This window comes from Tyto alba, unplaced genomic scaffold (genome assembly GCF_018691265.1).
Source record: "Tyto alba isolate M040663 unplaced genomic scaffold, T.alba_DEE_v4.0 Super-Scaffold_9, whole genome shotgun sequence".
Classification (NCBI taxonomy): Eukaryota; Metazoa; Chordata; class Aves; order Strigiformes; family Tytonidae; genus Tyto; species Tyto alba.
The window spans coordinates 22,148,927-22,170,130 of NW_024881330.1; the positions used below are offsets into that span (position 1 = coordinate 22,148,927).

The window sequence follows — 21,204 nt, forward strand, 5'->3', positions numbered from 1 at the left end:
GATCTCCTTTGAGAACATTTATACATTTCTGAAAGGAAGACATTAATGAGCAGCACAACCAAGCCAAGAAGAGCCAAAGGATTCTTATCCGAACAAAGACTGTAATATAGCTTTCCCCAAATCTGAAATAAGACATTAAGTCAGAGTAAGCATATCTAGTAAAGGGGTGAATTCAGCTACAAAGAACTGTTGTATAGACTGCAAGATTGAATGTGCCTCAAATAAATGTGACCATAGCCCTGCTTGGCTGAGCTCTTTATACATTAAGAATTTATGTGTTCTAGTAAGTTTTATTACATGATCTCATTCATTTGGAAAACCGTTAAATGGAATCACCTTTGCACTTTTCCACATAGGATACAAACATTACATTTTGAACAAGTCTTTGTTCTCTCTCTCTCATAAAAAGGGTTCTTTTTCACATTAAGGGCATGCAAAGGTTCATGGGTTGTTACTTTGTTGCTTTTTTTCCTGAGTAGGCAGGAGCCTAAAGGAAAAGGACAGAAAGAAAAATAGACTGTTTGACTTTAAAGTGTGCAAATACTAGGGAAATAAGTATTAAAGTGACCTAAGGGACACTTCATCTATATGTCCTGTAGTGAGTAGTAAACCACTGGGAACTTCAGTCTTGCAAAGTATCTGCCAGACATTATTATGGCTGTAAGAAGGCAGATTTAAGTGCAAAGGAACAAAGTTTTGGAGATTCAAATGCTGCTTGCAGTTGCATTTCAATCCACTGAGTTTAATTTCAAAGGGGATGATTTTCTCACTAGTAGAAAAGTGTAGGCTAGGTCTTTTGAAAGTCTTTAAATTGTCAGACAAGGTGATCCAAGATGTCAATGAAGAAAACTGCCAAGAATGTAACCATATCTTGCTCATTGAGATGGAGTAAACTACAGGACATTCTTGTTCTAATGGCTACCCAACCCAAACAGTAAGACAAACAAACATGCTCATAGAGAGAACTATAAACATCCAAGAAATAGATATGGTCTTTGACGATCTCTGATGAAAACTTAAGGAAATAAAAATACACATGAAATAGATACTCTACTGGATGCCATACTGCCTTCTAAAGTCAAGATACAAGATTGCCTTGTGGGCTTCTGCTACTGGTAATGACATCAGAATTAATGATATTGCCACACAACACCTTCGCAGGTTATAGATGATTTCAGAACACTAAGAACTAATGACTATTCTTGAAGACATTATTGATCACATTTTGGAATTGAACTTTTGTCTAGGTGTGGATTTAGAACAGAAATGCACCATCTCTAAAAATACTCATTTCTTCATACAATTCATGTCACTAAATGGGCAACAGATAATTCACTTTACTAAATGAGTTCCCTTTAGTTCCTTTACCTACTTTCGGTTCACTGAAGAACTTTCCATTAAATTAGCTCAAATGTTTTTAAATCAATGTTTTAACATATAAAACCAAAAGACAAACTACAAGCTTGCTGTAACTTGCCAGCCACCCATAAGCATTTAGCATGCACATACTTTGTGTCACTGACAGGGGATCGATCAACTGCACCACTTCCAGATTACAGTTGTCAAGCTTCAGACTTGCTACAAAGGGTCTAGTCACACTAGCTATAGGGTACATCTATTGGGAAACAAAATAAAAGCTTTTTCATAATGGCGAGACATTAGTATGAGCATATATGCCACACATACTGGAAGTCTCAGGCTATCAATGCCAATACGTCCCTAGAGCTTTTTAGAAATATAGCTGTCAATAGTGAAAAAAAAATAAAATTCATCAACGTAAGACAACCTTTACAGACATCATCCTGAGAGGACAAGGAACTAGAACTAAAACTTAGTAACATCCTAGGTACAAATGAAAACAGTTACTCTGTATTTGTATATGACTCACAGTCAAGTCCAAGCCTGTAATATACATACAGTAAGTTTTAAAGTATCCTGTGCCTCAAAGCGGAAAACAATGCCAAATCAGGATCCAAATCAAATGAGGGAAAAAAATGTGAACGGAGAAGTGGAAAGTCTGACTGAGTACTCTTCAGAACGTTTTAGCAGCTATCCTTTACTTCAGCAGTAAGTGAAATCAGTTACACAAATATAACAAGTGGAAAAGAGAGCAAGCTGAGAACGATTAACATAAAGCTACAAGCTAACAGAAAACTAGCAATGGAACCAAAAATATGTAAGGAAAATCCCTTGTCAGATGAGAACAAAAAATATATGAAGTATTTCTGGAAGTATATTAAGAGCACAGGAATTCTAACAACTATATGAGTCTGTTATGAAAAGGAAAATTTTCAGTTGACAGATAGAAACAGTAAGTATTGCTCTCCTGTGGTTTGGAAGGAAGCCAGATGATATATTGATATTAGGCGGTCACGATCATAAATATTTCCCATTCCATCAGTAGCTAAGGAAATCTCTAATTTTAGTAATGATTGGTTTACATTTTTAAATGATACATAGCTTATAAGTCTGTACCCAGTATCTTCAAAAGGACTACACAAAGAGCAAGCTGATGTATTAACAATGATTTTCAAGCTCCTGAAGCACTGGCGGTTGTGCAAATAGTTATTTACATATTGATATTTATATACCTCCCAAGTAAGGATGAGCTTGTCAGGAAGACACTGACTGAATGACTAAAGGGAATGGATAACTTCAAAAATCATGTTGCAGCACAGCTGAATGTAAATCTTAGCATCTAGGAAAAAACAGGTAAGCCATCTCAGTAGGATGAAAGACTCCATACTGAAAAGTGGTCACTTCAATTTTCAAGAAAGAATCTGAGCGAAGGGGCTAATATAATACTTGAATGTGCAAATAAGGAACTGAGGAAACTGAATTCATTACAGAAGTTGTATTACCTCTGTTATTGTTATAAAGTTATATTGCAACTGCCCCTGAAGATCATGTCTGGGTCTAATGATTGAACTCCAGGAGGTACAGATAGGTGTGGTTCAACCACTGGAAACAACTCAATTAATGATCTTTGAGCTAGCTGATCTTTGGGAATCCTTCCAACCCAAACCATTTTATCATATGATGATACTACAACCTTCCTTATCTTCCTTTTTCTCAAATATTTGAGGATATGGCTTTCTCTATAGATTTTTATCCTCCACTTGGCCTTCCATTAGGTCATCAATTAAATTCTAAAGTAATTATTCCTATTAACCCATATGGTCTCCCAGATTACAAAGACCAGAAGATTTCTTACATCAAGACCATAAATTTTATTTCAGTTGAAAAATAAGCTTCTGAAAAACATTCAGTTGGGATTTAGAGTCTTCTGATGTAAAGTCCCCCAATTCTAGAACAAAATTTCTACCCTTTTCTAGTCTGAGATGTTGCTATTCTTTCAGCTAATGGATTTTGTTGAACCTAAGAAAAATTTTCACAGAGCAAGCACCTATCAAGCATTATCAAGTAAACATTTCACCTCCTTTAAATATCTCTTAAACTTTAGGGCAGGTTTTCCAGACTTTGAAGCACCCCTGTAGAAATTTCTTAAAGCACTTCCCAGGAGTGAAAATCCCTTTGGAAGACCTGAATCTAAAACTGGATACACTTAATGATCTTACTGATGTTCTTCGCACTTATCTCTCACATTAGCAAATCTGGTCATACTTGATTTATGTTCACACCTCTATGAAAGCCAGGATTTTTGTCTGAATGGAAGACTAAGTCATGAAACACAAGCCCACATTCAACAACAACAAAAAAAAGGTACTGACTTGTCAAGCCATTAAGAATTCACCCTTTTGAAACTCTTATTCTTCATTACTTTTCTACCCAACTAATTGTCCTACAATTTTATCTCTACCATGAATCAGCTTTGGGATTGCAACATTCAGGTGAGCAGTTCTTGAAATGTTAGCAGTCCATTCAATTCTTCAGATACTCATGTGCTTGCACAAAACTATACCTCATCTCTAGTCCTGCTTTAGCCTTCTCAGTTCTTTCTCTTTTCTCACATGTAAGATTTAATCACAATAACCATAATAACAATAACACAAGAATAACAGTAATGTCACACAGTGCTAAGAAGGTGACAGATTTTTTTGCACTTCACTTATACTGACTGCACTGTTCTGAGGCCAGCTGCACACCATTTAACCACTTCCCATAATATACTGTGTTGGAAGATCTACTTTATTGTTCTCCTCCATGACTTGTAAGCAATTATTTCTGCCAGTGTTTGATCACCTCAAGCTACAGTACTGTAGAAGACTACAATAAATACAGTAGTGCTCTTCAAGTTTATATGATAATAATGTACTTATGTATTAATTAATAGTTGTTGATCTATTTATGGATAACAAAGTAGCAGTAAAATAAATTTTTACACTGGGCCATGAATCATTTAAAATAGAGTTGCATGGAAATTTTTCACTTTACTTATGTTTATAATTAAATCTTCATAAACAAGTTTAGACAAAATGTTAAGACATAGTTTATTTCTAATTTAGAAATTAAGCTCCTAATAGTGAAAATAGAAGACATAGATTTTTCTTTAAATAAAAGGAAAAGCTTGTGTGAGATATCTTTGTTGTTGGTGATGCTTCCCTCGTCACCTGTAATCTATGGACAAATGGCTAACTAATACATAACATAACAGCATGTACTCCTGCGCTACTTCTGGCCTACAGAAAAAATCTCAAATATTACTGCATTAAAACCCCAAAATATGTTTGATTACAGCCTGAAAATGCATTTCAGATACACAATTTCCTTTAAATAAAGTATTTGAATCACTCATGCCTCCCTCATAATTCCTCTGACAACAAACCCTGCTTTTCATGTTTTCAAGACCATTCTCTCGCTATGGGATGTCAAAGCACTGTGATCAACATTCCTTCCTCCATCCCACCATCCCCACCAGCCTTGGCTGCCAACACACTAAACAGAGGAAAACAGAAGCAAGATAACTCTATTTTTCAGTATCTCTTGCCAGAGCCTTAATTTACCACACTACCATTTAGAGCTGAAAACCCAGAAAAAAGCTGCTGATAACATAGAAAGTATGAGTATTTCAGATTAAAGTCTAACAAGTATCTTTAAACTTCCCTGGTAACATCACTAACTGTGAGAATCCCTAGAAGGAGACTCCACTGGCAGCTTAGGATTCCTCTGAGCTCCTTTGAATAACAGAAAGGGAGCAAAAGTGAATAGAACAAATTGCCCTGAAGTTATGACTGTGATCTGTTGACATTTCTAAGATACAACACTCAGCCCATTTGCTCAAAAAGCTGGACGATACTTATCTCTATACTATATAATAATTTTGTTTTCCATTTCTTCCTTCAATCTCTCCATCAGCAGAGATCTGTCATGTTTTATTACTGTATCTTTCCACAAAAAAAAATATCTACAACATGTTGCTTAATGTGCTTAGCAAGTAAATTTTATGCAGTACATATCAACAGCTAAGAAGATGTTCATCTACAGTTATCAGAATATCAGCATTTCATGTAAAATAAAATAATGTATCAAAGTAAAGCCAAATAATGGATAAATTATTAATTATATCCACTTTCAATTTATCTATAGAGATTCCTTTATTTTCTCCAATTTTACAGCATCTTTCTACAGCATGCTGCTTTTAATACTTATTTTGTTGCTTGAAATTTTGTAAGCTTTACATTTACAGGAAATGAACTGAAATGGAAATGTTTACTTGTACCTTACTCTGAGAGCTAATGAATATATTTTGAAAAGTGCTGCTGCCAGATTTTATTACATATGTGCATAAGTAACTATCTATAACACGTGTAAGAGAAAAATAGATGTAACTGTTTGCCCCACCTTCTAATCAACATTATCTTAAAATTAGAAAATAGGAGCTGGCTACGCTAGTGGTGCAGAGTCAGAGATGAGACGGCAAGATAACCTTGCTTGCTCACAAGATGGTTTGGGGACAATGACAATTGACTCATAAGTATGTAGTTCATGAAGTGGGAAACAAAATACTATGATAATCATTAACAGTTCTTATATAGCAAATGAGAAGATTTAGGAATCTGATAATTTGACTCACTGTGTTTCTAAGCAGTATATGAGCTACCTAAGTCAACAAATAGATGGCCCTCCTCCAAGACTCCACCAGGTTCCTGGCCCTGGTGAAGCAGGCCATCCATGTCACCATCAAAGAAAATCCTTTGGGCATTTTGGCATTTTTCAGATCTACTCTCACTTCATCATCTCCTGCTTCCACTGACTCAATTGCATCTCTGACTGGAGCATCCCCCACCTCCTGGGTGTCTCAAGGGAGTAGTGGCCACTAGCTGGAATGCTCTGCTTGGTATCTCTGTGAACCAATTTTGAGCCTTTAACCCTCACAATACTTCCCTTTTTTCTTATATGTCTTTCACTCTAGTCACCTTCTAGGTTGTCCTCATGCTTTTGCTAACAGGAGGACAAAAGATCCCAGGCCACAGCTGTGCATTCTCATAACTGAGCCGTGTTTCTGAGGGGGCGTGTCCACAGTCAGTGTGTCTCGTGCTGGCCTCAGGGATCTCTGCGTGTCCTGTGCGCCTCTGAGCACGCCTGCAGCATCACCTGGGAACCCTGTACAGTACTGTATGTTTGCAATTCTTTAGGACAGTCATAAATTTGTGTTAATTAAGTGTATTTTAAAACGTCTCTGTGTATACGTATATATACACACACACATATATACACATATATATATTTTTATATGCACACGCACACTGAAAAATATCCTTGATGGATTATTACAACAATTTATAGTCTAATATTGTATCTCCGGATGATTGAACAGAAAACTTATCTGGAACCAGTCAGACTGACAGTGCAGTTGGATACATGTCCTGAAGCATTTGGTGAAGTATATTTTTTACTTGAAAGAATTAATTGTGATTGTCTCTGTACAGTATTTCAGAGCTATTCAATTAAATTTTAAGTGGCTTCTACTTTGCAAAAAAAAAAAAAAATTATAAAACAAGAAAGTTCTGGAGACTGTAGCACAAGAGACAAAGTTAGAACACAATCAGAATCAATGTAACCATCTTATTAGACAAATAAATATCTGACAAGAATTGCTTATTACTTTTAATGAATTAGTATCCTTATTTTTCTTTTGGCGCACAAAGTCTAAATTAATATTCTGGAAAATGTGGCTATATTTTGTGCTGATTCTTTTTCATTTCAGTGATTTAGTTGCAACAGCTGCTGTTGACAGCCGTAAGGAAAGAAAAGGTAGGCTGCACTATAGTTATCATTAGACTAACATGAATGCAGAACAGATTTAAGTGAAATTTGAATACACTGAAATACATTATTTTAAAATGTACCCTCTTTGGGAATAACATGATTTTTTAATGAGTCTGCAATATTTTCTGAGAATTTTTTGTGTAAATTATATTTGATATTTTCTCTACACTTTAGAAATCATACTATATTTGTAAAGTACAGGAACTTGAATGGTGTTAAATTAAACAGTAAAGGCATCTGAAAAAATAACTTTAAGTCTGAAAGCAGTATATTGATAATTAGTATAGATGGAAACAAGCTGCTTCTATGGCAAATGATACCATATAGAGCTCCTTTTTGGCAAACCACATTAAATTGTGTTTGCAGTGAATTGTCTGACAAATTTACCTTCTGAAAAGTTCCACTGCTGTCAAAACATACAAGGAAAAGCAAATACTGCTGCAGGCTTGGACCCTCACTTAAAAGAGGATTCAGAGATATTTTTGTATTTCAATAGATTTATTTGAGTTGCCTTAATCAAAGTTTTAGTTTTCACAAACACAGGGTGTAGTAATTTGAATTTCATTAATCATATATTACTTATTTCATTTAATTTTTACATAATAAAATTTTTGTGTTTATTCTCTAAGCAGCACTGTTCCTCCTATGAACAACCAAAGTAGCTAGATGAAACAATATGACATTTTTTTATATAGACACTACATCTCAATTACTAAGAAAAGGATAATAAAACTCTATCACACTATTTGAGGAATTATTTCTTTTCTATATATAAATATACTTGCAATCTAAGCAGAAGGAACTGCATTTGCCTAAGGAAAAATAAATAAATTATTAATGCTATAAACAAGTATTTAATCTTTAGCTTCTTTAGAACTTGTATCATCATTAAATATTTCCACACACTATAATGCCAAAATAACCACTCAAATCACCATAACGAGGATACATGGACCTCATTTAGACAGCTGATTCAAAATCTGGGTGCATCTAATAGTCATATTCATATGAGGTAATTAATATTTGTCTCACATTCCTTTTCTCAGAATACTCTGAGATTCATTATAATTACCATTAACTGGTTAATTATCTTCAGCATGTAAAATGTTAGGCATGCAATGTGAGCCATGGGCATTAAGGTGGCATCTAGGCAGCAAGGAAATTTTCAGGGAATAGTAGTAATTACAGGCTTTGCACTCACAGCCCTCTATAAATGCTAGCTCCCCCAAAAGAAGCTACTAACACCTCACCTTTTTGTCAGCAATATACTTAATGTAGCTGCCTAAAACATGCTAGCTGATTTCAGTCCTAAAATGTCTGTGCCTCTCCAGTGATTTCACAGGAAGCCTATGGTGCTCTGAGCAGCACCTGAAGTTAGGGGAGACAGAGCTGGGCAGAGGTTTCATTTCCTTCTGCAGCCTATGATGTTCTTGGTGCCGGATACCAGCCCCTTAAACTCAGCATTAGAGTTTGAAATATTCCTTCTAGATTTTAAACTTTTAATATAAGCTTAATTTCATGTGTTTGTAAATATACTGTCTGACTCAAAAAGTTTGTATGAGAACTATTTTAGCAATAAAAAGAGTAAAACCTTTCTGCTGAAAACTTATAAACTGCAGATAAGTGCAGCAAGCATTAAAAATGCTTTCAGAATCTATACATTCTGTCCTTGGGGGGTTTTGCTATTTCTTTATATAGATACTTGACTTGTAAGTTAAGTATTGTTAAGAAAGACTAAATATAGAAATGGAATTTAATCAAACAAAACTTCTGATGATGTTTTAACTACAAACTTCTCATGTGTGATCAGGTGACAGTTACCTCTCTGGGAAAAAAATGCTGTGAGATTGATGCTAGGTGAAACTAACTTTTAACCTTATGGGAAGAAGCACATATTTTATCTGTGACATTATTCTTTAGAGAATTTTCCAAGCAAATAATTTCCTCTAAAAAAAACTTGTGTAAAAGGTAACATACACACATGGTTCAAATATTTTTCTGAAAACAAGGTCTTTCTTGTCAAAGGAATAATCTAAATAAAGGATAAATAAAATTAATTCATTTTAGCTTCAGTTCTTTGACTTGCCTTGCATTGGACTGAAGGACAGTAGAATTAGCAAAATATAACAGAAGTGATTCTTGCCTGATGCAGAAAACAGAGATAGTAGCACGAGTATATGCTCTGTAATAATGCTATTTAGTCCATGTGTTTTAGTTAGGCATTCATGTCCTGTAAACAATAATTCCTACTTAATCTTCATGAAAGATACACTTCCAGAGAGAGTACTGAAATCTCAGCTGTTAGCATATTATACTGTCTTGCCATACAGTAAAAATAATCAAAAATACTCCCCTTTTCTAACTTCACCTGAAAATAAATGGCAGAAACAGAACATAGCTAGAGATGGAAAACATTTATTAGATCATCTAGCTTGTTTCCATGACAATGAAGGATCTTTCTCCACAGGACATTTTCTAGAGTTTTCTCAATCTAATTTCAGAAGTTTTTATTTTTTTAAGGCTCATACTGTTTCCTACCTGATTTGTTCTATAATGTGGTAGACTAAAAAATTTGCATAGGCATTCAGTCAAAACCTATTGATTATATCACACTTCAGGATTTTTTTTAAATCTCTTAAATAAACCTCTTTCCTTCTTGCTGTTTATGTAATTAATACACACATATGCTGCTAATCTGTCTCCTTTCAACTCTAACTAAACCAACCTGGACACATTTCCATTTCTCTTCACTACTGTCTTCTGGATAATCTACCTCCCATTATTGTTTTCCTGAAATCTCGATTTGCTGAAAATGTATATCCAGTATTATGAACAGTGATCCCAGTGTCAGTGTCAAAGTTGTTCAGGACATCATGTTCCACCTTGCATTTAACAGTTGGAAATACTACACAAAAACTAAGATAGTGTTCAAAACTTTTTAATTAGGTGATAGCATGTCAGTCATGGTCAGTCCCAACAGGCATCTGTGGGCTTTATGTCACAAACATTAAATTTCCATTCTACAAATTCTGTTTATCTAAAATTCACTGCTATTTTCTAAGACTCTATATTATCTCTAGCTCAGTTCCTGCATGACATATAAGAAACATATGTTCATCACTAAGAGTTCAAACATAAAGCTCTTTTTCCCACTAGTTCACTAGAAGCCAAAATTCTCATCAACATACAGAAACATGTAGAAAGATGGTTTAGAGAAGGAATATAAGGATGCCTGGGAGGAATACTGTAAGAGCCTTTCATGGCAAAGCGTATACCTATTTTGTTGTATCAGATTTACTGAGGACAACAGTAGATACTGTAATCCTCTTTTAACAAATAAATTATTTCTGTATATATAACTTAAAATAATTAAACCACCAGAGTATAAACAATCCCTACTGACTAATCAATATAATAACGATTCACTGTAAGCAATTTTTAATTAGATGGGTTTAGTCTTTTTTAGTTAACAGATCATATAGCTACAGAGAAACTGAAAAAGGCTGTACTAATACCTTATTCCTTGTACTGTTTGTACAAAGTTGGAAAAAAATGAAACATCGTATGTACATATTTAAGTATTTACTGCACAAATTTAAAATATTATTTTACAGGATTAGAGATGCTTCAAGATACTCAAATCTAACTTTCCTGACAGAATGCTAGCAATACTTGAGATTTTTTTTCTGTCATACAAGCAAAAGAGTCACATTTTCTGCTTGAAGGAAAAAAAAAAAATATTAACCATGGAACCATAATTAATCCCTGATAATACGTGGATACCTGTATAAATGTAGTATCATTCCTGGTTAAATATTCAAACTGCCATATTTATTATATATGATTATATACCACAAATTAAATGCAGCAGCCCTGCAGCAGAAAGTGCAGTTAATCAGCACAAAGTATATCACAGACAGATAATATAATCAGGTGAAATGGAGGCTATGCTTTCACTGCAGAGTTAATACAGACTTCTGCCGTGATATTGACAGTATCCTTCCTCACAGCTGCTCTCATAGACCTCTTCTTCCAGTTCAGTACTGCTTCTAAATTGGACTACCCAACATGTTTTGAGCACGGGCAAAGTCTGGGTGTATGGTCTACAGGCAAAGGTCCCTACTATGACTGTATCAGTTTCATGCTGGCATTAGTCAATTTGCAATTAGTATAAAGTGCATTAAAATTAATCATTGGAGCACTTTCTTATATTTTTCCACTGTATTCAGTTCAGTCTTTGCTAAAGCATGCTCTAAAAATACACTGCATAGAAGTGATTAAGTACAAAACCTGTCAAAATAATAGAGAATAAAATTTTCTTTCTAGATCTGCTCAGTACATACACTAATCCAGTACAGTGCTGCTAAAAATCTGAAATTAATACATTGGCCTAAGAACATGTTACTTTCTCTTGGTTTTGATTATATAACGTAAAGTAGCGCATTCTCTTCTGGAAAATAAAAAAAGCCACCAAAAGCTATTAGTGCAAAATTGTTTGAAAAACTGAAACAAAGATAAGTTATTTGTTCTTAGCTAGAGATATGAGGAGAGAAAGATGTTGAACTTTGAATGAAGTGCTTTTGTTATGCAATAGAATGAGATTCATCCCCATATAAAGTAACCAGGAAAGAAATTAAAGTTTCTGAAATGTGTAATATAGGTAGATGCACATAATTAAATATTCGACTCTATTGCCATAGTTTAAATTTTGCATTACATGATGGATGCATGACACATGATTTAATGAGGATATTCTAATATTTTGCACCATTTTCTTGTCAGGGAAGACAACTGAAGCAGGAGAAGGAAAAAAAACACAGATAGGCAAGAGACAGAAATAACACACTGCAACTCACTGAATAGGTCTATATGACAAACTCCATTTCTTGTCTTATCTCCACATTGTTGCACTCCTTAGATTTCAGTGTACTTTTTCCACACGTATTCATGGCCATTACAATGAGCTAACATTATTTTCTGGAGACAAAACCATATCACATCGCTAACACCACTCTAAATTTGAAATTGTTATAACAAAATTTCCGGAATTCAAGTAAAACTGGTGTATTGCCAAAGACCTATTAAAAAAATATATTTTTCTTTCTTCTTTTTAGTTATCTCATCTAACTTCAGCTAAAGCAGCAGTAGATTCGAGATTAGTTCTCAATCTGACGTAAACTGTTGTTTATCCACTCACTCCAATCAAAGGTAAATATATGCAAAAGATTTTTTTCTGTATGACAAAAGAGCAGTTCAGATATCACCCATATGTAATCAAAAAGAAATATCGATTAAGGTACCTTGCATAATTTCAGTAGAAAAGTGATTACTGAGACAGCATTTAGACACCAGTGATTATTCGAAAGGTTTCCCAACCAAAGGTAAGTAGGAAAAGTTCAAATTTCTCAGCTGTGTTTATCTGTATATTTAGCTATGAGCTCTAAAATACAGACTTATTCATACTGAATTACATCAATAGACCAGAATCCAGTACAGAACCCTTTACAATAGTCGCATGGAAGTATTGTAACAATAAAATTCACAACAATGCAAATCTGCAGGATTTATCCCAGTTTACCATAAAGAGGCCATACAACACCCCCCGGAGAAGTCATGATTTTTTTCTGTGCTTAACAGGAGAACAACGTATTTCTGTACACTACTGCAGTCTTGTGAGCATAGTCTCTGAGTATCTTGTAGAGTTACCCAATTTTTTAATGTCTCCATTACACTTGGCATATATTAACAAATATGTTTACTGCACAACATTCTCACATTTGCTAAGAATTCCTTTTCAAATACAAATATATTTGCTTTATTTGTATATGAATACAGGACTGAGAAATTATATTCAATTCTTAAATTAATGAAAAAACTTCTAAAAGACCTATCCCAAGATCAAAAAAACACTGTAGTGAGGACACATCAGCTGTGTAGCTGACAGAATGTAAGGAAATATTGTAGCTAGTAATATGGTGCAATTTGCACCTGGTGTGACAGAGGGCATCCTTGGTGCAAGTGAAGGGTATAGCACAAAATCGCTGTGCATCCTCAAAGATACTAAATTACTCTGCCACATGGCTTAGAATCTAAAGATGAACCTAAATTCCCAGAAAATAGAATGCAAATTTAATTTGATCTTCCTCTTGTGCATACTTACAAACTCAGGATCATGAAGACCTTTTCAAATATTTATAATTAAACTTTTGAGACTCCCAGAAAGTATTAAATACGAAATATATCCCAGAAAACTCCACTAGTGAAGTTTACATGATTTTTCTGGCACTACAAAGGAAATGGTGACAGTGACAGGTGTAGAACTCAGACCCCTGCACCCCCAGTTCTTAGACTGAACGACAGTAATATCTTCTTCTCATCCTTTATTCTAAAATAAGAGATTTGAATTACTATTACAGGTACTCCTTATACACCATGATTATGCCATGTCCTACAAATTTGCATACTTTAACACTAAAGATCCATGATAAACACAACCAAGTTTTTGTGCACATAAATTATTTGAATTGCTGTGGTTTAAATATCATAATTTTTGTTGCATTTTAATATCTCTTCTGTCCTCCCTGAAACTTTTCCAAAACTTCCCAAAGTACAACAGTTAGATGAAGCAGGTTCTACTGGAAGAGTTCCTGAAAACAGGGCACATAGAAGTTTTTACTGAAGGTTATTTGAATAATGATCAGTGTTAGAGTCACAGTGATACAGAAGAGTTAGAAAATTTGGGTCTTCTCTAAAACCCACATTTTTCTTGTCATTTTACAGCAGAACAATGCCACCATTAGCAGTGAAAAAAGGAAGTCCTCAAGTGAATGAAATGTGGACTACCCCTGAGGTCCTAACATCCACGCAAAATGCACTTGCACTGAGTGCAAGCTAAAGGCACAGCAGCCACAACATACACAATACTACTAGGAAAATCAAGAAATGTAAAGAGAAACGTTGGTTTGAGCAGAAGGCAAGAGGGGAAGAGAGATTTTATGCTTGCTGTTCCAGCCAGTTTTTTAAGTTATCCTAAGCTTTTTTTTCAATTATGTTTGTATATCTATACTTGCAAATAAATTTTGTAGAACTAGAGATAATGAATCAACAATTAGCGTGTAAAGCCTTCTTGAAATTCTGAGGTTCCATCTTTGAGTAATGTTTTATTCAACATCTTCTTAAGTCACTTTAAAAATAATATTTTGAATGTGTTACATGGAGAGAAAATACCAAAATTTGCCACAAATATTCTCATTTCATTATTCTTATTTAATAATGAAGTGAGTTGTTATTTACTTATAAATATACATACATAATACATGCCAGAAGGTCCCAACTTTGGTGCACAGTAGTTAAACCACATACTTACTAAACTTCTGTTTTAGAGTTTTTCTCTGTGACTTTATGTATTATTTTATAGGTAAAAAATGATAATTATTTTCAAACGATTTTCATAATTGCATTACCTCATTTGTCAGCTTCATTTTGTGCACTTTTTAACAAGTAAAGCTTATTGTTCTTATTATAATGCATATGTCTGTTACTATCTAAGAGACATGGACTAAAAACTAATTTATTAAAAATATTGATGGAGTTTCATGATAAAAAATTATCTTGAATACCAGAAGATAGGAATTTGGAAGTATATCACTCAGACTTCTGTACAATAAATCCAACACAATTCTTATTCTAAATCCAATAAAAGTTATGTTTCAGCAATTCAACCTCTAATCCCTGTCATACTTAGATAAATTTGGGACAAAATTCTCTGATACACAACATTTTTATTTCACTGCTCATTTTCATAATTATTTCTTGTCAAGTTAAGAAAAAAAAGAGCAGAAACCAAAAAACAGCTACCAGAAAGCTGCCTTTGCCTCCCTATTGAAAAGCACATGCTGAAGTGAAGCCAAGGACTTGAAATACTTCCAACTTCTGCTTCAAACCTTTTATCTCAGGGTAAAGCTAAAATGATAGTGTTACCTCCAATACTCATCGCGGATTTCACAGTTTTTCAGGAGCCATTATTGTATTTTTTATTCCTTTTCTCAGAACCTTGTAAATCACCTGAGGCCCAGAGACCAATCTTTCTTGAACTGTTAAAAACCATAATGTTTTCTATGAGTAAACCTTCATTCTACCTTTATAGCGCAAAATCAAGAGTATATAAAATCTGAAGGAACGCTAAGCCCATCTAGCAACTGGTAGGAGAGCCCTGTCTCACCTGAAAGGAAAGAAGCAGTGCAGCTGCAGGCTCTTCCATCCTCCCCAGTTTAACCAGACCCACACAGCCAAACTGCCCAATTTTATTTGTGCAATTCTGTTCACTAGTAATCTGTGGTAATAGTTCAAAATAGGTTTGCTTTCCCTTCTAATTCTCTTCCAAACATCAAGAGATGGCAGGGTCCACACCAACAGAAGTGGTCTTTGTCCATTCTACTGCTTCAGTGAGTCAGTAATGGTGGCAGGAATAGCTGACAAAACTTCTCTATCAAGGAACACGAAGACATGTTTTAGTTCTGATAAGGAAAGTTTTGCTTTTCAAAGCCCCATGTTTCCACAATGCATTATAATTACTAATACTGACCTGCTAAATGAATAGTGACATTAGAAGGTACATTGTGCCATAAATGTTCATGTGATTTAGTTTACTGACCCAAAAGGGAAAGAGATAAAAGCATAAAGAAAGGAGTGAAAACAAGGTGAGGGACTACAAGAGCGCTGTTAACCATTTTTTTACATACTTGATACTGAGCAAAGCAGGACTGGTAAAGATTCTCACCAGGAGTTTTTGACCACACCGGTGGGAAAACGGAAATCTTTATGCATATGAGTCTGATTAGCTACAGCAAATGGTTTGGCATACTGACTTTGCCTCACACCAATATAGCAAACTCTAAACTGAGGCAGTCTGGAGCAGATTTGTATAGCATTCATGTCAGTTTTACCAGAGTCATAGCACCCTGAAGAAGGGTAAAATGGATAGCTGGGGCTAGTTACTCTTTCAGTCATCACAGGTCAATCTACCCCCAAATCTATCTATTACCTAATCCAGGGTCACGACTAGCAACTTTGATTTCTGGACTTCCACGTTGGAACATGCAGTTTTCATAAACTACTGGGCTCTTGTCATTGAACAAATCTCCTTAAATTGTTTCAAGTTCAGTACACAAAAGCAGTAGTCATTTTTTAATATGATGGTCTCTGCCCTTTTTTCTTCCAGATAAAGAAAGTAATACCCACACCTTATGTGGATGTTCTGAGGAACGACAGGAATTATCTGAGTTATACAAGAATGGAAAGAGATTCTTTTTATATGCTCTGATCAAAAAAGTTGTGCTTAGTAACTCAAATATAGCTTAGATTTCAGTTGCACTCACCCAGGTGATGGGAAAAAAAATAATCAAGTTTTAAGGTATGTTTAATCATTTCCAAATTTAGGGTGATTTATATTTCTCTATTTAGCTTACTATATGAATTGAGATAAATTACCCACCTCTGACCCATCCTCTTTTTTCTTCCTGGTGGGAGGTTAAGATCATATGCCAGCTAGGATTTTATTACCATCATCAGATAACAGCAGCTGATGCACAATGAGAATAGAGAGAAACCTGTTATGGCTGCAAATATCCACAACTCTGTGAGATTCATAGAGGAAGCATATGTCACCTTATTAAATCTGTAGCAGCTGAGGTGGAAGTAACAGAAGGTATCTCTCTCCAGAGCTGGAAGAGATGGGAAGAGAAATGGTTCTGTAAGGAAATCTCTTACTTTTCTCTCTCTGAAAATATCCGTAACAGGATGTTACAGGGATGGTTTTTCCTAGAAATAGGGATTTAAAAAACAAACCCAAAAACCAACAGCTGCCAAGACAGGATGAAATACAGAACTTCTTCTCAGAAAGAAATAGCTTTGGGGCAAGTTAGTACGTTCAGTTGCCTCCTCCAAGGGAAACAGAAAGATAAGAAAATTTAAAAACTCATGTTACTTGTCCTACTTTCTCCCAAAGTAGCAAATCAAGTGGCAAAGGACGGATGGTGTTAGATATACTTTCTCACTACTCAGAACAGAGTGCTCTATGAGAGGGACGCATGGCAAAGGTGCAAAAAAGACCAAACACACAACTCTAAGAGTCTCTCTCTGCCTTTTCTATCCAACTTGCTGTCCCAGACAGTCTTCCCCTTGTGTTTATAGAAGTTTTTATATATATATGTACATAGGGATTTACCTGAATATGGCTTATGCCTCTAATTTTAGGAAGAAAAAAAGACATTTGGCATGGATATCTTCTCTGAAGAAATATAGACATCTAGGTCTGGTGTTAGCCTAGTTTTGGAATTCTGATTGTGTCTGATAAAAGACACAAACAGATAAGAACCAGAGGAAAGAAATAGCTTTGCTGTGCCTTTAACTCATTAAGAAAAAAATACATAGTAGAAATATAAACAAAAATCCTGAATTTTTTTCTAACATTGCATGGTTTTTCAACTGAGAAAGCACATCAGCTGCAATTTGCAGGAAATTATTTAAAACAGGATTATATCAATCTAGTATGGAGGTAAAAAGGGAGCAGATGTGAAAATCCCAACAAACTAAATTTTTAAAGGCAGTTATAGACAAGTTGGTTTTTGAAAGTGAGGAGAGGCAGTTTCAGTTATTATTCACTACTGTATATTGGAGTATGGACAATATACTCTTAACGGCATCCATGTGTTTTGATCCTTGGTTCTTAAGACTAATGATATTTGAAAATGCAACATTCTCTTAGAATTATAAGCAAGCCTCTTGCTTTGTTGCACTGATACAGAGTCAGAAAAAAACCTCAAATCTATTCTATAGGAATATCTCAATAAAATTGTTCCCCAACAAGGAACGGAAAATTATCTTTTTCCTTCAGTGTCAAAGTAATCATTACTTGCACCATGAAATATAACAATTGTCTGTGCCAGTAATTCCTGACAACATGCGATGGCTTCATCACAAAATGAAGCATTAGTAAAGAGCTTAGAGGTATATTTAGGAAACAAAATGGAAAATTAAATAACAAAAATAAATCATATTTTTCTGCTAAAGTGATATTTTCTGTGTAACTATCTGGTTTCATGAACAGACAAATTTATTAGGTATTTTAGTTACCTTTTGAAAATCAATTTATTTATGTAAAGGATGTTTACCAAGTGATTGAAGAAGTGAAAACTCTTTAAGAATCTTTAATAATACTGGGGTTTCATTTAATTGAAGAAAATACAGATTAATTTTGTAAACTAAGTGTGCCTAATTTCAAAACATAGACCACTCCTAAGTCTCTGGTGTATACAGAATTTGTGAACAACCTTTGTACTATTTTGGGGCAGTGTACATAAGTTATCTTATGCCCCTGTGTGGCCAACCTAGACAAAAAATTCACTTTCACATAGCTGTAGAAAAGAAGTAACAACGTGTCATGGGAGAAACCAGGTTTAGGTAAGTCCACTGCGTTCCATTCTCAGAGAAAAGCTGTTAATATATACCGCAGTGGTAAAATTGGACTGATACTGTTCTGTACAGTTTGTATCAACTTTAGTCACAAAGGATACTCTCCATTATGCAATGATGTGTTAATCTGAATATTGCCCAAAGCAACTGTGACTTCACGAGGCACACTGCTACAAATAGAGCATCTGACAGCACAGTATTTGTACATTAATCTCTGAACAAAGAATGGCAATCAGAAAATCCAGTTTATCTGATACCTAAAGGTTTTTAAAGACATGTATTTGTCTCTAGTCATTTGAATGAAAATTATGTCACTGAAAATCATCAGAAAAATTTTAGACTGCAAAACAATCTGAAGCTCCTTTAGATGCTGCTTCAGCATTCAGATCTAATGTAATCACTTAGAATATTTTCAGAAAAGATCTCCTGATTTCTTTTCCCATACTTTCTTTTCACAGACACATGAAGAATTTATTCCACAAACTAGCTATTTGCTAAACACTAAGAATGCAAAACAATACCTGTGACTTCCTGACATGAGGTAATTGTAATCATTTTTCAATAGAAGGTAACCTATTACACAGGAAATAGCACTACAGTCCCCAACATAGGTGAAACACAATTCTGAGGTAAAGTCACAGCTCTTACTGCTTCAACTGGCTGGAGCTGGTAATGTCAGATAGAGACGTGCGGGACCAGGAGGAAGGCCCAGTAAACCAGCTCTCTCTTTTACACTCACAATAGCGTCCTATGGGAAAGTGTTGCCACGTAGCTGGCAGAGGAGAACTGAACTGAAATATTCCTCCAACAGAAGCTGTTAGCAGAGGATAGCTAAACCCACTTAAACGTTAAAATCAATCTAACTCATGAGGAGTTTAATATCATTCAGGTCCTCTCTCACATCAGCTACTGCAGTGCAAAAAATACGCAAATAAAAACCCAACTCCTGCAAGGTTTCTAGGGGAAATGATAAAAACTGGTTCAATATATATTCTTGTTAATGTTTGGCATATCTGAAAGCGAAGGCCGAGATAACTGGCTTTCCTGAAACAAAATCACAGTGTATCTAAACTTTCAGAAGAACTGAAGAACTCTAAGAACAGAGGATGTGCAAATTAGCAGGAATACATTTTCAGTTACAGTTATATGCATGCTACCTAGTTCCCTATGACTTTGCTTAATATTCCAATATCTACTAGACTATTAGTATGCATTAACCTGTTTTCTTCACATTATTACTTTGTGTAAGCAGCAGTTAATCATTCTGTGCTTAATGTCAGCTGTTATCTTTCTGGACTCTGACTTTTAATTTTTAGATGTAAAAACAGATTGAGAAAACCTTAAAAAGAAAAAGGATCACCTCTTTTTAGTCTGACAAAATATTTAACCTCAGAGTCTGAAAAGACAGACCGCATTGTACCTCATTGAAGCAGAATATTTTACAAGCTAGAGGTACTTTTGTTTTCCTTACCACAGTTCAGAAACATTAACCCTTAATGCATGAACAATTAGTTTTTTAGCAAGCGGGTGAAATTAATTGTGCAAAGCTTTAAATGAAAGATCTACCTAAAATATACATTACATTGATTTAATTAGAAAAAATAAATTGTTTTTTAAATCAGTAAAACAACAAAAAGGACTAGCCTCCAAAATAAATGTCAGCAAGGTTTTTTAGTAACTGTTCAGTAGCTGACTTTTTCAAAGCCCTTTTATCAAGATCAGATTTAAAATACTGATAGTCAGAAGAGAGAATCTTTTTACTCAATCACCTTAAATAACTTTCAACTAACTTTAACTTCAGAATACACAGAAAGCATGACTTAGTCTCTTATGATTACTGCTGCATACTGTTAAAAAATTGCACAATGTTTTCTTGAGGCCGAAAGTATCTGTACTAGAAAAGCACAACATTGCTCCTTATAAATATAGAAATATTCTCATCCTAAATAAGACAGCCCATACTAGGTAGGAGGCTGGGTTTCCTAACAATCCTTTTTTTTTTTTTTGGTCATTCTTCTAGAATAAATATAATTCTAAATTTCAGGCACAGCGAATGCAATAAAATCATTCTTTGATATCTTTTGATTTGAAACTGATACCATATGCAGCTTCTGCCAGAGACTTACAAGCAAAATGCACACCTGAACACACCATGCACATCTATCTGTAAAAAAAAATTAACAAAAAGCATGCAGCTTGTTCTTCAAAAAGCATGCACTTTGATCTGCACAAACAGATCCAGAGAATCAGGACTTGGTTCATAGCTGATTAGAACAGTTGCTAAGGGCTTTGTTGGTTGCTGTAGGCCTGAAACTATGCACTTGGAAATAGGCACTGTTTTACAATCATGGTTGATAATACATAAATTATTGCTCCATTTTGTAGAGCTTCAAAGATTTCACAGTACACCAAAGGGATGTAAGAAAAATCCCACTGACTACAGATTTCATATAGATCTAAAAAAATCTTAATTCATCAAAGTGAATATGATTACTAAAGCTA

General features: G+C 34.7%; 1 protein-coding gene across 49 annotated transcripts in view; it reads right to left on the bottom strand.

Moving 5' to 3' along the window:
- RIMS2 (regulating synaptic membrane exocytosis 2) overlaps positions 1 to 21,204 on the bottom strand; it is a 483,921-nt gene that overhangs the window by 309,937 nt on the left and 152,780 nt on the right. The window lies entirely within an intron of this gene.